Below are 17433 nucleotides of genomic sequence, written 5' to 3'. Positions count from 1 at the left end.
GAATCTGTTCGTATTAGCTAAATTATAGATTATATAATTTTTATAGAATTGGATAAAACATAAAATGGTTGTAATTTAAAAACAACGTGGAAGTGTGGAAGTCCTTTTGGAGTATTGAGTATTCTCTTGGGGGATTTTTCACAAAAACGGCGCTATATAAATCATCCAACAATAGGTTAGTAACTACTGAAAAAATATCATGAAAGCGAATAAAATGTGAGTTATTTATATTTTCGTGATAATAACTAGAATTTAACAGGAAACCAGTTCATGCATTCGTCAAAGGCCTGCAATCCTGTTTTTAACCGCATTAACAATAATTTGAAGAGATTATTCTTTATAAACTAGCAATAATCGTTTTTCCTAAAACGCTGGCCAGCCGGGTACGTCATAGTTCCCCTTTCTTTACACTGTATAGACAGGGGCGCTCTCGTAAGGTGTCACGAAAAAAATTAAAACATGGTTCAATGCATTATATATGAGCCTACCTACGAGTATACCTGTGAGACATGGTGTCACTACCGAAACACCTCGATGGAACGACTCGGATTCCAATATAATAACGCCACATACAGCATCGCTTCGACAATGTTCATGGACCAACAATTGAATGGATTCGCCGGCCTGATGAGACACCGGATCTTAGGAGCCAGGACGCGGCTAATGGCCTTTGCCAACACAGTGATGACCGCAGCCTACCAGCACCAAGCACCACAAATGAATGAGCGTTGGGGCCGAGCGCACTCAGGACCACGCTTGACATAATTGTTTATTTAATTTAATTATTTTTTAAAAATTTTATTTATTTCACTTTAACGTTCTCTTTTGTTTTATTTTACCTATATTATTTGTACATCATACCTATATGGGACGTGCGGTATTGTACCAACTTCCCCGTGGCGGCTCGTGGCTTATGAATGTGATAGAGTAATAATTTTGAAAAATTCGAAATTATTTATGATGGTGATCCAAAACGATTTTTTTCGAAAATACGATTTTCGTTCGAAGATTTTCAAAAGTTTATTTTGGCCGTGATACTGAAAATCCTCATACAAAAAACCTAAATTTTAGAAAAAAAACGTTTTCGGCTGTCAACAACATCAACAATGTCTATTTTTTTTCAAAATCATATTAAATGTTCATTTTAATGCGTTTTTAAATAACATACTATTTATGTTGTTTATAAAATGCAAAACTGTTTACTTTAAAGGCTTCTAAAGCTAAAAGTATCCACTACATGCGTAGCAGTAAGGCTTGCCGTTTAAAAGCAACCTCACTGATGCTAAATATGTCGATATCCGAATCGATTCTGTTCAACAGCAAGATTGCTCTCCCCACCGACAGAACCATTCGCAAGTTAGTTTGCATGCCGTGAGATAAAACAGTCTATGCTGTCGGTGACGGAGATAATCATCAGGAACATATAAATGAATGCTCTCCATGGCAGCCAAGTTTTCAAACCATCCACGAATCAGTTTTAAGAAATGTGCACATCCCTTCTGACTCGTAGACGATCCATTCAGAGAATTTACAAGAGAAACTCAGTAGGATAGAGCCACGGAGAGTAGCCATACTCCCTCAGGTAGAGAAATCTTGGAAAGTACAAATCCACACAAACACAATAGAATATAATATGAGTTAAAGACACCATAAGTATTAAAACTAAAAATAAGTTTTAAAAAAGGGGGTATGAACCTACTCTAATACGATATGTTTGGTGAATGCAGTACCTACTTTCATATTCCCCCTAAAAATTATCCAGTATCTCTGACGCACGCGTCGCAAGTAATGTAAATGTGATATTGATCCCTCGCGTCGGTTTTCAATGGCAGCTAAAGTTTCGTTTCTTCAAACCAACTCGTAATCATTGCTAAATCGGCTAATCTCAAGCTCGACACAATAAGCCTTTTTTTAACATATTTATTTGACGAGGCTGGTCGCAAAAACACTCGGTGTTTTTTGTGTAAATATGAGAGGGGATGGCATCGCTAGAGCCAGTCGGTTTCGATCCGTCGTTGCGGCCGCGTGTCTACAATAACGCCGCGCGTGCGCACCACCAAGCCAATCACAGCGGTGGATCTTCCCGCCGATTTTCCAAACTTTCCCGGTCTACATTTTTCCAAATCTATGACTTTCAAAGCTGTCAGTAATTCAAAAAAAAATATAATAACTTTATTTAAACTCTGTGAGTTCTGTTAATAATATAACATTTTAATATTAAAATTGAACAAAAAACCGATTAAAATTTTGTGCTGCGTATAGAATACGATTTATTTCCGTGTCTGGTTTATTAATGCAGGTATGCACGTTTTTGTTTATTACTATTGTTTTTAGAACGTGATAAGGATATAAAACGTCTGACGAGTGAAAAAATCTTGACCTAGGTAGATACCTATAAACTTCTGACGGAAATGTTTGTTTTGTTATTAAAATGATTTAATACATGTTAATATTACCTTGTTTGTTGTTTGATGTTAATAAGTATGAAAACGAAAATATGATATTTTAATTATGGAATATTTGCTATGCCAATCAATTAATTATATTTTCTTTTGACTAATTGGGGTTCATTTTTACCCCCTATGGTTTTTACACATTTGTAAAACAAATCTTATTTCTTTTTATATCCAAACAACGGGGGCTATTGTAAACCAAGTACCTTGACGATTTACAAAAGCCATTCATATTTCGTGTGTTAATTAATACCTTAAACAAGTATATTTCATAATATTTGTGTAAACCTTTGATTCAATATAATAACCAATTCCATACAAAATACAAATGTTGACCTTTATTGGCATTGCCTCATCATGCATCTACCGGTAACTAACTGACTTTAAACATTGTTTTTTTTTTAAAGAAACTGTGTAAACATCCGCAAGATAGAATATATTATGAATGAATGACGTATAGTGAACCTTCACAATAGACTGAATACGCCACAGGCGATAGTTTAGCAGAAAGATGGCTGATTATAGGTTATCCTGGGGATAAAGTGCACAAACTTCGGGAACTGATTCTACAAGATTGTAGGAGTAAAAAATATAAACAACTTTTTCGAAATTCCAAGTTTTCAATTCAACTTTTTATCTGGAAACTATCATAAAATATTGGAATTTCCAAAAAAAGTTATTTATCTCTTTTATCTGTAATTATAACAATAATAATTGGATAATTTTCATAGCGCTGTTTTTTGTGAAAAATCACCTCCAGGGCGCTGTACAATTTATTAAAAGTTCCTGGGGTTTACCTAATTTTATTATTTACAAACAGATACAGAAAAAATACTTAACTGGCTGGTCACTTCAGATAAACATAATTTTATTAAAAAAAGTTACGACTTACTTTATGAAATTTCAAAGATGATTTTCATGTTCAGTGAAAATTTTAATATTATATCATTATTGACCAGGGGCTTCACACAACTGAAATAATAACAGAACTTGAATGGAACCTTCACATAACTTGATTGTTCAAATTCTGTAAACTTAGGATGGGTTGTTTCAGAGAATGTGTAGCCGCTGGGTGAGAGGGAAGGTGTATGAAAATTGCCAAAACCTACTTAAAATTTTAATGACATGAATCCCATTCCTTGTTTCATCAAATACTTAAAAAAGTCATAAGCCGTTACAACTGCGTTAACAACACACACATTAATAAAATTATAATAGTTCATTATGCACCACTTTGCATACAAATCATTTCAAAAGTTTGTCTTACAATTTGTACTCGCCCTAGATTTGATTTCAATGCCATTCATACAAAATTACACAAATGATCTGTCCAGGGCTTTTTAGGTCCATGGGAAAGGCAATGTTTTTCGTGCCAAACTTGTTTTCATCCATTAAAGATATTATGGTTTCCTCTCCCTATACGCATGTATTTATTAGCAAGGTTTTCGACTAAACTGAAAGCTAATGAAACAAAACTGCATTGAACATGAAAATGCTTTCTTGGAACCATATATAATATTCGGGCGCACGGAGAAAAATAAGTATTGCTGATTTAATAAAATCATGTTAAAAAGTGATGGCAGGCCATTTCTTAATTAAATAGTAGTACATTCAGAATACATCGAAACACGTGTTCATCCTGATAAATATACCCATGATACTAATTATTAATAATTTGACCAGATTTTTAATATTTAATTTCAGTAAGTTTTCTCATGAATAATTTGACCAGATTTTTAATATTTAATTTCGGTAAGTATTCTCCGCGCGTGGAACTAATTTAATCAATTATCTGATTTCAGCTTTGAGAGGAAGCTACAAGCCAAACATATGTATATTCTTGTTATGCCTTATTTCGTGACGAATATATGTAATAGACATTAAAATTGATTGGCAAACGAAGTCAAGAAATGCTTATAAGAAAACGAAAAAGTTAATCAAAGGAAACTGTCACAGATAATCTTAGCCATAATATAGTATTTTTTTAAAGTTGTTTTATTTGTGCGTTAATACATTTCTATTAAATAAATACATTTTTTAGTACTTTAAATTTTCATTTTATATTGAGTAAAATTTTTTTAATTTGAATTCTACTCAAGGGAAACGATAGGAGAAGTTTTAATTTATTTTATATTCATATTTTTTGTGTTCATAATGTAAACCGATTCGTTATAAAAATTAATAGAAAATCACTATTTAGCATTAAGCTGCACATTAAAATGTCTTCAGAGAGTAATAAATTATGATCTATTAATTTAACACTTCAGAAACCGGAGAAATTCGGAAATATTCGGTTTTGGATTAATAAAACTTAAAGTGCTTGTAAATCTATAATAATTGTTTTATTGGATATCGTCACTGTTCTGACTCAACCTCATATCTGCAAAAACATGTTTTCTTTGGATATTAAAGAAAACTGACTTTTTTTTATTTTTCCTTATTTATGCATTTCTTTTTATTTGATTAGCACGTTACATAGTTACTTAAGTATTGCTTAAAAACAAAAATACGTAATCAATTTTATTGAGATAATGTTTCTTTTAATAATTTTTGAGGGTTATACCCATCAATGCTACTATTTAATTTGTTTGTGTCTTGTTCTGTTTCACGTTTCATTTAGATTTATTGACTTCTTCTTCAACGATACAAAAATAAAATATTATAACAAGAAAAAAATAGCCAATTTCTAATACTCTCAGTATCACCTTGGTGTAAGATCACCATTCAGAATTGAAGGGTTGATTGAAATGGCTTTAGCCATGTTTTGTGACCAGATCTTAATAGCCAGGTACCTCTCCACCTTCCTCTTCTCCATCTCCTTCCCCCACTATCTTCTTCCTCACAAAATACTCCAATTGGAGATACCACAGTCTCACTGGCTCAAGACTTTTTGTTTGACAAGCCCCAAAGGGCACACAAACTCCAACGGCTCGGAGGGCTTAGAAGCAGAGAATGGACGGTTATCTCGAGAGTATTTCCTCCTGGGGTAAAAATAATCTCGTCGAATTTAATGTTTCAAAGATCCAATCCTGTCTGATTACGTCTAAAAGGGATCTAAATGATAATCTAGTCTCCTTCAACGGAAGCAATCTTCCGAACAGGCCTTCCATTGATATGCTTGGTGTAGCTATAAGTGACCAGCTCAGGTACGGGGGCTCCATCGAAGCCAGAGTAAAATTGGCCTCTCAGAAGCTGGGCGTACTGTACAGGGCCCACAGATACTTTAATAGTAAACAACTGCTGACCCTGTACAAATCGCAAGTGCGCCCTACTGTCGAATTTGGCAGCCATCTCTGGTCCGGAGCCCCAAAATACCTGAAAAAACCCTTGACTCTGTGCAGAAACGGGCGGTCCGTTTGATAGATTCCCCAATCTTAACAAACGGACTGCAATCTTTAGAGCAAAGGCGTTAGGTAGGTATGCTGTCCTTGTTCTATCGGTATTACAATGGAAGATGTTCTGAGGAACTAGCGTCATTGATCCCTTCGGCGCCGGTGCGTAGTCGGGATACACGCCAAACGCGCGCCCAACATTTGTACACGGTTGACGTTTGTCACATGAGAACGGGTCGCTTCTACGATTCGTTCTTAGGTTCAACAGCTCGGCTGTGGAACGAACTGCCGGCCTCTGTGTTTCCTCCCTCCTACAACTTGGGACCCTTCAAGACCCATGTTCACTTCTTCCTCTCCACAAAAAGACCCTCCACACAGCATCCCCAAAGATGACATAGGCCCCGAGGGAAATTATTTTCTTCAGGGCCTCCTGTGTGGAGTTAATATAAAAAAAAGACGGTTGGGTGCAACCAAAACTGTGCGGTTTTCACTTTTTTTATATATCCCGAGAAATCATGTTTTATCGAACATATCTTCTTACAAATTTTGACAGAGATAAATCTATTTATATAGTTGGATTTGTTGCAAGATTTAGTCGTATACGGATACCCACTTCAAATCTAAAGATAAGATAAAAAATAAAAATTAATTGAAATCAAATACATAAAGCAGTGCATATTTATCTATTAGGGCCAGAAGGTTGTGTACAATAGATACTTGTTGTTGACCTTCGACCAAACCAGTTGGATGGGATATATTACACTTTAAATTGTTTAAATGTTTCTTCCTGTAAGTAATTTTTTCTCGTTTTAATTTATAAATTAAATATAAACATATTTTTTCGTGCAATTTCGTTTGTTGATCAGCGATAAAGCAAATTGTCAAATCATACAAAATATCGATGGGTTGAGAAGAAAATTTGCACAATTTATCTCTTGTAGACCAAGTATTCTCAGCTCGCAAACTCTATTCCTTAGTGAGCTATGAGAACTTTGAAATATCCGACATTCTATTGTTTTGTTCGACAGAATACGACAATACGACAGAAGGAGTGCTAAAATGTCGTCAGACACTATATTACAAATTATAATAAGCAATAATTAGTCGCCTTAAATATCCATACAACTTGAGAATATCTCCCGAGTAAAAATAAATGCCGCCGACGGGAATTATTCCCAACCCGCCAAATAAGTCAATAATATATGTACTAGTACTTCAATCAACAATTACGGCTTGCTATATTTTTTCACTTGTAAACAACCAAGGCGACGAATTAATGCTTATAATATTTTGCTATCCTTTTTGCTATGCATAAAAAACCTTGTCTTTTAAACATTATTTTATCATTAAAAAAATTAAAACACTATATTCTTTGAGGCATATTTTTCAATTGCTCAACAAGGAAACAGGTTTCTAAAAATGAAGTATTGAAACACGGTCGAAACCGGGTAGTAACCACCAGCATTGAATCTATAAATACATTAATATCATGTACTAATTATAAATTACTATCATATACCTGTGAAAAATCACGTAAAACGTTTGAGTTGAATTAACAGGTTAAAGATTTATTGGCATAATTCATTATAAAATAAATATGCTAACAGGCAATTTATAATTTGGAAAAAATGGGTATCAAAACCGTCAAGCAATGTTACATTTAAATAATAATAGCAAGGCATGATTATTAATATTTTTAAACTAGTAGTACGTGCTTTTATACACGCAGATTTGATAACTACTAGGGAAATACTTCAATCGTGATAGTGGCATTTTTTACCGTTTTTACTAAATTCCAATTATTAGTTAAAACAAACCAGTTTAGACGAAACAGGGGAAACAACATTTTTACCTTTTATTGTTAAAAACGACAAGATGGTTCATGGTTGAAAAAGGCCCATTGAACAATTTTAACTCCATTACAAAAATTTAAAACTTATCATATTCACAAATAGTTCATATTTTAAATATAAGTTGAGATTTTCTCAGCCAAAAGAATTATAGTAATTTATTTTTGGGGTATTATGCCGTGTTGCGCTACGCTCTTCTCTAGCCGATGCGATGTTTCGGACAGCATTACAGTTCATCAGGGCAAATGTGCAATCTATTAATACGATTACACATCGGCCCTGATGATGGACACTGTAATGCTGTCAGAAACGTCGGCTAAAGAAGGAGGTATAGCAACACGGCATAATATCCCGAAAATAAATTACTAAAAGTCCTTATTTTGGTTTCTTCAAGTATCTAAAATGAGAAATTGTATAAGTTTGATCTCCAATTGATATTACTAATTAAATTAACGAAATTTTGATTATTAACTTAGTAAATTTGCCGAGATTACAAAGCAATTACATATTATTTTTATATTAAGGCGATGCCATACGTAGTAGTGCAAAATCATGTGTTTTTGGTTTGAAAATTTGGTCGCCTAGAAATGTTTCAGATGCTTTAATTAAATACTGCGAGTAGAATACATCTTGGCCTTTGAAATAATCGAGTATTTTTTACATAAATTATTTTTTATAATCCCAGAAAAAAATAATGTAAAGGCCTATGAAAACTGCTTTAAAGTTCAAAATCTCCTACTTACGAACCCATTTTTTCTCGGGAGATTTTAAAAATTTATATTTGTGTTTCAGGCTAATAATTATTTCTTATTTGTAACATTTTAATTACACAGTATTATATATTTATATCTATACCACTTTATATTTTACCAATCACATATTCCGTATAAAAAAATATAATTATAATAAATAATAATATTATTATAATAAATTTCATGTGTAGTCATAAAATTATTGGATGCATCTACATTATCCTATGTACATTGTACATTAATGCCTGTACATTCATGCTCTACTATAAAGGAACAATACAAACAATAAATACAATATTCATGGCTGGTAAAGTCTCATACAATAACAAATATCTCGATCAAATCAAGATTCAAGGCGTGTAAACAATCCTGACTATTATTCGTTATTATTATGAAACGAAGATTAAAGCATACTATAAAAAGTTGTGGAGAGTTCCAAGTATTCTTTTATACTACATATTTGTGGGCCAACAAAATGGGCTTATCAAAATCTATTTGATAAGAATTCAAAATATATAATTCCAAACAACGTATCGAGTTGAGTTCCTTCACTTATCTGAAATATTTTTAATCTATTTCAAAGTTAAAAATCTGTCAGTGCCGTACTTGAAAAAATCACTGAGAAATGTTGCAACTAAACCGTTTTGTAACATCACCACATAAGGTTGAAAGTTGAATGCCGCCAATGCCTTAATTGCGGGAATAACACACAGAAATGTTAAGTTATTTCCAACATGAAGTTTAAAGATAATATCTGCCACTTACTTACTTGAAGACAATCCCACTCTACACTTTGGGCCGTTTTCCAACAAGACGTTCATTGATGGCGGCTGGTGATTCGTTACTCTAAAATACAACAATCCGAAAAGTTGTGCTGTTTTGCAACATGTGGTTTAAATCTATCTGCCAACACCTTACTGGAAGACTATCCCACTATGCATCGTTGCGCCGTTTTCCAGTGTGATTTCCGTTTCACAGTTAGCGGTTGTCGATTCCTGTACTTTAAAGAAACTACCGAAATGTTGCCCTGTTTTGCAACAAAAAGTTCATAGTTCAATTCTGCCAATGTCGAAGGAAACACTGCTCAATCGATTAACGTGCCTGTGAGCGCGTTGATTTATTCATAATTTGTTTTGAAGTATTTTTCTTTCACCTTGACCTGCATTTTGATATCGTATATCTTGGTCTTTAGCTCCATGCACGCAAAGATTCAAGCCAGGCATCGTACTTTTTCTAATGCTTATTTCAGGCAAAGGTTCAAACCAGGCATCTTACTTCTTCTAATACATATTTCAGGCAAATATTCAAACCAGATATCTTACTTCTTCTAATGCTTATTTCATGCAAAGATTCAAATCAGGTACCTTACATCTTCTAGTATTCATTTCAGGCAAATATTCAAACCAGATATCTTACTTCTTCTAATGCTTATTTCATGCAAAGATTCAAATCAGGTACCTTACATCTTCTAGTATTCATTTCAGGCAAATATTAAAACCAGATATCTTACTTCTTCTAATGCTTATTTCATGCAAAGATTCAAATCAGGTACCTTATATCTTCTAGTATTCATTTCAGGCAAATATTCAAACCAGATATCTTACTTCTTCTAATGCTTATTTCATGCAAAGATTCAAATCAGGTACCTTACATCTTATAGTACTCATTTCAGGCAAATATTCAAACCAGATATCTTACTTCTTCTAATGCTTATTTCACGCAAAGATTAAAAACAGGCATCTTACTTCTTCTAATGCTCATTTCACGACACCTTTAAGAAATCATTGGGTTGAATGCATCTTAAGCAAATAACGGACAAAATAATAAAATAGTATTATGAATAAATAGCTAAAGAAGTGGAATGTGTCGAGTGTCGACCGCGGTAAGTTTAACACTGACTTTCAATACTGTGTTTATTAAAACACAAAATACCATTTGCCGTTTGTAGGAAGTAAAAGTGCTTACTGTATAGTGATTACTGTCACTCAAAATAGTTGTGTTTACAGCTGTGCCAAGTCTCTTATTTAATTTCTAATATGATCGTGAAAAAATAAGTAGACACACAATTTAATTTAATTTAATCTTGTGGCTGGAATTTAAATCGACTCGTCTACTTGCGATTTGTAATTTGATGAAATTGCTTAATATTGTTAATTTATTTTCATTTACTCAACCAACTGAGAATATTCAAGGCTCCCACATACCAAATTTAACCTTTGGGATTAGAAGTTGTGCAATTTTCTCTTGGATTAATAAGTTCTCTGCGGCACATGCTTCCACACGAATTCTCAAAATCTCATTACTTTTGATCAACATATAGTTTTGACGTAATTTCTTTATCTTATACGTACTTAAATTGTTCACAAAACCAGTGAAACAGTTTTAAACTGTTCCCTTGAGCAATGAAATTCTTGCACAATATATTTATCATTCTTTGAACAAATACCACAGATATTATAAGCATTGAATCTAAATGAATTTCAAACTAGCTAGAATATAAATGACTTGCTTAGGTTTAGTTTTAAATTAATTATAGTAAAATATACAGCACATCGCACAACAGGTGTTCGATAACTAGGCTAGATCGAAGGACAAACGTATCATTTTCTTAAGCTCAGGTTTTCTGCTTTCGTTTCCGTTTGCCATGCTTGAATACACTTCTATTTTTGCTGCTTTGTAGCTGATCGATAACAGTACAACGCATATACTATTATGCGTACTTAGACGGTAGGTCTAAGTTAGACCTACCAACGTTTTCAAGAGAAAGTTAACAATATTTATAACTTTTTTTGGAGCTACAAAACCACTACCTCCCACGCGAGGCGGCCACTATACTGAAATACTCACATTTTAATACACAACCAAAAGTTACTCAGTTTTTTTTTCAAGTCAAACGTTTATAAAATAGTGACAAAGAATGAGAAATTAGCCTGATCTGGAAATAACAATAGATCTGGGGTAATTAGCAATTATTCTTAACGTTGCGGTAGCGGCCGGAATACAGTAACTTCGCCTGGAGCCGAATCAGCCGAATGGCAGTGGTACGCCAGCGATTTAAATACTTATTCCTTTCTAAAAAGAAACAAGAACAGTTTTTGCTGTTAAACGAATTACACTTTCACGGTCGCCTGTGAATCGATTGACCTTTTTAAAGCACTTTCGCCAGACAAACCGTTCAGCGGACTTTACAGCGCGCATGCGAGCCTACTGCAAACGTCATCAATCAAGTGGGTGATTGTTAGCTAATCATTATCTGTCACCAATTCGTTCTATTATTGCTGAAGATCATCTCTAAAAACAAATATTGTCTTAAGTAATTGTCTATAATCCTTGCCTTAATACAATCACCCATGGTGAGATTTTGCAAAAACTTATCTTTTTAAATACTCGTATGTCCTCTTCTTTTAGTTTTCTTTAGGGGAACAATACAATGATTATGTGGGCATTTTCGCCAAAGTTTGTACATTGCGTTTTTGTCATGTCCCATGATTTTGATTGGTTTTTGTCATAGTTACGTATTTTTAGTTAATTATTTAGATCAAAAGAAAGTGTGTTTTTTTTGTCTCATTTCTGAATTCAAATAAACATTATCTGATTTCGTATGTAATTTTATGGTGTCTTTACAGCTTGCATAATAAATATGTTTTAAATATACAGTTTTTGCATACATTTGGACAAACATTGAATAAAATCAAGTTAAACATTTCTGCTAACGTTGGTTCCATTCCGTGACCATATTTTGTTAAAACCCTCTTTATTGACTTTTACATAAGAAGGCTGGTGGTTAGGCGCATCCTGAATACACCTCACGCGGAGTGCCCAGGAGTGGCCGGGGCGACGGTACCCAACCCGCATTCAAAATTGAATATCCTAGTCCAGTCTTTTTCCTCTGGGTTGCTTCCACTGGGGCATCCACTTTGGTCTCTTTTCTGAGTTTCTGTCATCTGACATTCTTTCCACATGACCAACCTCTGGGACCTGAAGAACTATACAACGGTTTCATGCTCAGTTAGACAATATTATTACAGATTGTAAATTTATTAGCAGTGATAAAGAAATAATCGAAAACCCACTTAGAAGAATTATGCCGTCCTCAAATAGAAACGAAAAATTCAGCTTTTTTTAGCTAATTACTGATATTTTTGGCGTGTCGTGGCTAGAAAAAAGACGTAGGGAGACTTATTACTTTTTATTCACAACATGAACAAAGTCACAAGGAAAAACTTGTTAGTTTATTTTTTTATGTGAAATTTAAAGCATTTTGGCAATTATTGGCGTGGGTCATATGTTAATTTGATATTCTATTTATATTATGTACGTATCTAGTATGTTGAGTAATGTTATACATATATGCCGTAAACTAGGGTTTCTTTGGCCCAAGATGTTACTTATTTCATGAACCATTCTCATTTTCTTAAGTACCAATATTATCCTATAAAATTGTAACGAAATAGGACCGGCATTGGACTGCTAGTTTTTTAAATATTTTTTTTCAATCGTTGAACTGCTACGCTGCAGTGTTCTTACGTCAACGCCAAAAATGATGTTAAGTATACAGGGTCTCCAGGTGTAACGTGCACAAAATTAGGGAGGTAATTGTACATGATGGTAGAAGAAAAAAAGTTCAATAACTATTTTCCAAATTCCATTTTTTTTTCCCATAAAAATATTTTTCTATTGAAGAATATTTATTTTTTCATATAAACAATTCAACTTTTTAACCTGAAAACTACCTTAAAATTTTGGAATTTAAAAGTTACATTTCCCCAAAAAGTTCTTGTATGTTCGTAGGTACGGCCTTGAGGGGGGTATTACACTACCTCCAAAAGTTCTTGTATCTTCTTAGGTACGGTCCGGTGTGGGGTATTAGTCTTCTCCCAAAAGTTCTTGAATGTTACTAGGTACAGTCCAGAATGGGGGTTATTACACTTTCATAACCGAAAAAAAATTGCTATCATTAATAATTCATTATTTTATTTTTATGATACATTATCCCCTTCCTTCATCTTCTTCTCCTTCTTCCCTTGTAATACGTTTTTGGAGAACAAACATGACACGCACTCACCGTAATTCTCAAGGACGCACCTAATAACTTGATTCTATAACGGCTACTCGCTCTGAATAGTACACAAAGTAGCAACAGCATCAGTTATTCTACACATTATACGAAAACATTGTGTCTAGAACAAAGTAACCTTGGTTTACAATACCACCATTGTTCCATGTCTACCGCAAGTGTCAAGCGGTGCTATTAGGATTGTGGTTTATTGCGGGCAGCAGATAAACTGTTGGTGATGGCTACCTGTAAGGTGTTTCAAAGTAATATATATTTACTATAAAGCAGTAAATTTGTTTGCTTGGCTGGTGTACTTTGCTCAACATTGTTTGTTTTGAATTTCTAAACCAATGCAACTAATTTAATAATCTTTTATCACAACATTTACAATGATCGTTATTTCCATCCCGAGATGAAATATATAAAAGCTAGTGTTTTTTTTCTTCAATAATGGCAAATTTACATCTAAAATAATTTACTTTGTATACAACACAAAATATGTTTCGAAACCAACGGGATCTTCGTCAGGATAGATAAACGTGTAATAAAAATCAACAAAAATAAGAATAGACAAATAAGTACCTGTAGGGAAAATATGACAATGAGCGGTGGTTAATTAGATATTATTATTAAAATATGACAGTGAGCGGTGGTTAATTAGTTATTATTATTAAAATATGACAATGAGCGGTGGTTAATTAGTTATTATTATTAAAATATGACAATGAACGGTGGTTAATTAGTTATTATTTTTAAAATATGACAGTGAGCGGTGGTTAATTAGTTATTATTATTAAAATATGACAATGAGCGGTGGTAAATTAGATATTATTATTTATTTATTTATTTATTTGGAAAAGTTGACAGCAAATCTTTAATTATATAATGATACAATAATAATATTATCAATTATGCCAATTATGAACTTTCCACTGATGAATAGTTAATGGTGTTACAATGGTGTACAATGGCATAGAGATGTTCTCTTAAATTATTTTCTTGTTTAGTTAGGAAATATTAAAAATATTAAAATAAAGGAGGGTGGGGGGGAGGAGGGGGAAATATAGGATAAGGATTAAGAGGCAAAGGACGGGAATATATAGGAATTGAACTTCTAGTTTGAGTTTTGTTGACTATTGAGTTTTTGTTTTATGTCGCGTATAGTCGAGTTAAATATGTCAATATGGTTATAATTTAAGTTAAAAAAGTGTGTGGATCTGTAGATAAATGAGTTTTGTTTGGAATTTGTCTTACAATGAGGGAGATTAAAAGTAAGCGACTGTCTGCTGTTGCGATTGGGAACATGGAATAATAGGCGTTGAAGAAGATCAGGACTATCGATTAAATTGTGTGTGATTTTGAATAACATTACCGAATCTGCTACATTTCTTCGGAAAGTTAACGTCTGTATATTGAAGAACTTTGCAGAGTCTTCATTACTGATATGATATCGAAAAGAGCGGAAATTAAGGTGCCTTAAAAATCTATTTTGAACACTTTCAATTCTATTTTTATGTATTGCATAGCCTGGGTGATTACACTTGTGATGCGTATTCAAGGATACTACGAGCGTATGAGAAATACAGTGTTTTGAAAGTAGCAATGTCTTTGAATTGTTTACAGGAACGGATTATGAAACCCAGCATAGAAGATGCGTTAGTGACTACGTGGTCAATATGTTTATTGAAATTCAGTTTACTATCAAGTATAACCCCAAGGTCCTTAATTTCTGATTTGGTAGATAAAGGTTGATGATTAATTGAGTATTCGTGTATAGATATGTTTTTGTTTCTAGTAAAGCGTACGATGAAGCATTTGGATATATTTAATTCCAGACAATGGGCATTAACATACGCGTTTAAACGTTGTAAATCCTTTTGCAGCTTGTAATTATTAAAATATGACAGTGAGCGGTGGTTAATTAGTTATTATTATAAAAATATGACAATGAGCGGTGGTTAATTAGTTATTATTATTAAAATATGACAATGAACGGTGGTTAATTAGTTATTATTTTTAAAATATGACAGTGAGCGGTGGTTAATTAGTTATTATTATTAAAATATGACAATGAGCGGTGGTAAATTAGTTATCATTATAACAAAAACAATAATGTATTAATGTGAAAATATTTTTTAGTTAGTCAAGAATAGGGCAATAAGCGGATTTTGTTTGATCTCATTCCAAATTCAATTAAAATAATATCTAAAATTTTATTGCGTTGCCGGGTATTTACTGCTATTTTACAGTGTAATATGAAGGTACATACATTGTTTAACTGTGTTTTACCGCTTTAGAATAACTAATAAGTTGATGTATTTTTATGTGAACTAACTGTTCGCCCATGGTTCTGCGGTGAATGAAAACACACCACTATAATTTAATATGTACCCATATAATATGTATACTTCGAAACGCTGCAGTGCAGTCTACAATTTCATACAGAAATGGATACAGCTGATTACTTCGGTTGTAATATTTCCCATCTCTATCACACAAAACATGTCCGGCGTAACAGAAAGATAGATTACAACGGAGCTTTCAGCGGCAAGACTATCGCGAAGTTTCAGCCAGCCTCTCTTTTCTTAGGCTAGCTTTAGACTTGTAAGTTTTTTCGTAAAATTACGACTTCTGGCCAATGGGCATATTGCATTTTGAAAATCCAATATGCCCATTGGCTAGAAGTCGTAAATTTACGAAAAAACTTACAAGTCTAAAGCTAGCCTTATAAAAAAAAACGATTTCACATAAAAAATGTTTCCTTTATTATTAATTTTAATTACTATCTGAAGTCCCCGGCGTTGCCAGGGATTTACACATATTTTTTTCTAAACCAGGTTTAGAGAGTAATTTTCCTCTTAATTTGAACGTCAAGTGTGCAAAAAATCATCAAGAAGTATAAAAATTCTGCTTTAAGGGGTGGGAAAAGTGAGGTGGATAGTTTTTCGAAATCACATACAGACAGTGGCCTTCCTCTTTTTTTAAGGTTAAGTGTGCAAAATTTGATCAATCTCGGAATAAAACTGGATAAATTTGTATAAACATGAAACCCACGTCGCCCCCCACAGACACTCCTCTTTTTATAAGTAAGATTATATTGAATTGTATTAACGTTTGTAAAATGCTGAAAAGAGGCTGTTGACGAATACCAGTTATAATTTTTGTTCTACCACAGCAAAATATTAGCAAAATTTATTACACTAATACCCATCTAATTCTAATTAATTAGGTTAGAAAATTGGAAATTTAATCGATTATTAATTTTTTGTTTTCTTTTCTTACAGGTTTCACGATTTCACAGATCAGAAGAGCAAGGAACTGAAACTTGAAGTAATTAATAACAATATATTATTATATTTAAATAAATAGTGATTATTTTTTAAATGCTCACCTAAGGTGTTTTCGTCTAAACACTGAACGAAAATAAACATATTTTATTAGTAACATTATGGTCAACTTACTTTTTTATAAATTTATGTGTATAACAGGTTATTATTTATGTTTCATAATTTTTCTCAAATTGCGATCGGAACATTTGGTTTCGTAGAAGTGTGCATTTTAATTGTTCTGTGGTTAACTTCTAGATTTGAATATTAAGCGTGGTGTTTTGTCTTTCTAACTCCCTTTAGATTATATGTCTAACCATGACAAAATACACTATTCCACTGCAACACACATAAGCGCAATTACATTGCGTACTCCCCAATACAACGGTTTCACACTATGGGATACCAATACTTAGGTGATGTCGATATATTTAATATTAACTTTGCGAATTTTGTGGATTACGTAAAAGACTTATTTCAATACTATTCCTAAATGGAAGTTATAAAATTATATTTTTTTAAACCAGTCAAATCGCTATATTTTTAATTTATGTTCTTGTTATTTTTAATTTTGTTTCTTGCATATATTATTTTTTTAATGTAATTTTATTTTTATTATTTCTTTCTTATGTTTCAAAACTGTCATTAAAATTGTACCACTTAC

The 17433-nt window shown here is 32.9% G+C and overlaps 1 protein-coding gene across 2 annotated transcripts in view; it reads left to right on the top strand.

Annotated features, from left to right (window-relative positions):
* Positions 1-2006: 2006 nt before the first annotated feature.
* Positions 2007-17433, top strand: part of LOC149426471 (estradiol 17-beta-dehydrogenase 11-like) — a 126926-nt gene continuing 111499 nt past the window's right edge. For both annotated transcript variants that reach the window (XM_089631124.1, XM_089631116.1), the window contains exons 1-2: positions 2007-2299; positions 16728-16773. The gene's annotated coding sequence lies outside the window, so the exon portion shown is untranslated. The remainder of the gene's footprint in view (positions 2300-16727; positions 16774-17433) is intronic.

This window comes from Hesperophylax consimilis, chromosome 1 (assembly GCF_061612785.1).
Source record: "Hesperophylax consimilis isolate HC1 chromosome 1, BYU_Hcon_1.0, whole genome shotgun sequence".
Classification (NCBI taxonomy): Eukaryota; Metazoa; Arthropoda; class Insecta; order Trichoptera; family Limnephilidae; genus Hesperophylax; species Hesperophylax consimilis.
The sequence above is the reverse complement of the archived record's forward strand: the minus strand, read 5'-3'. Positions and strand labels throughout refer to the sequence as shown.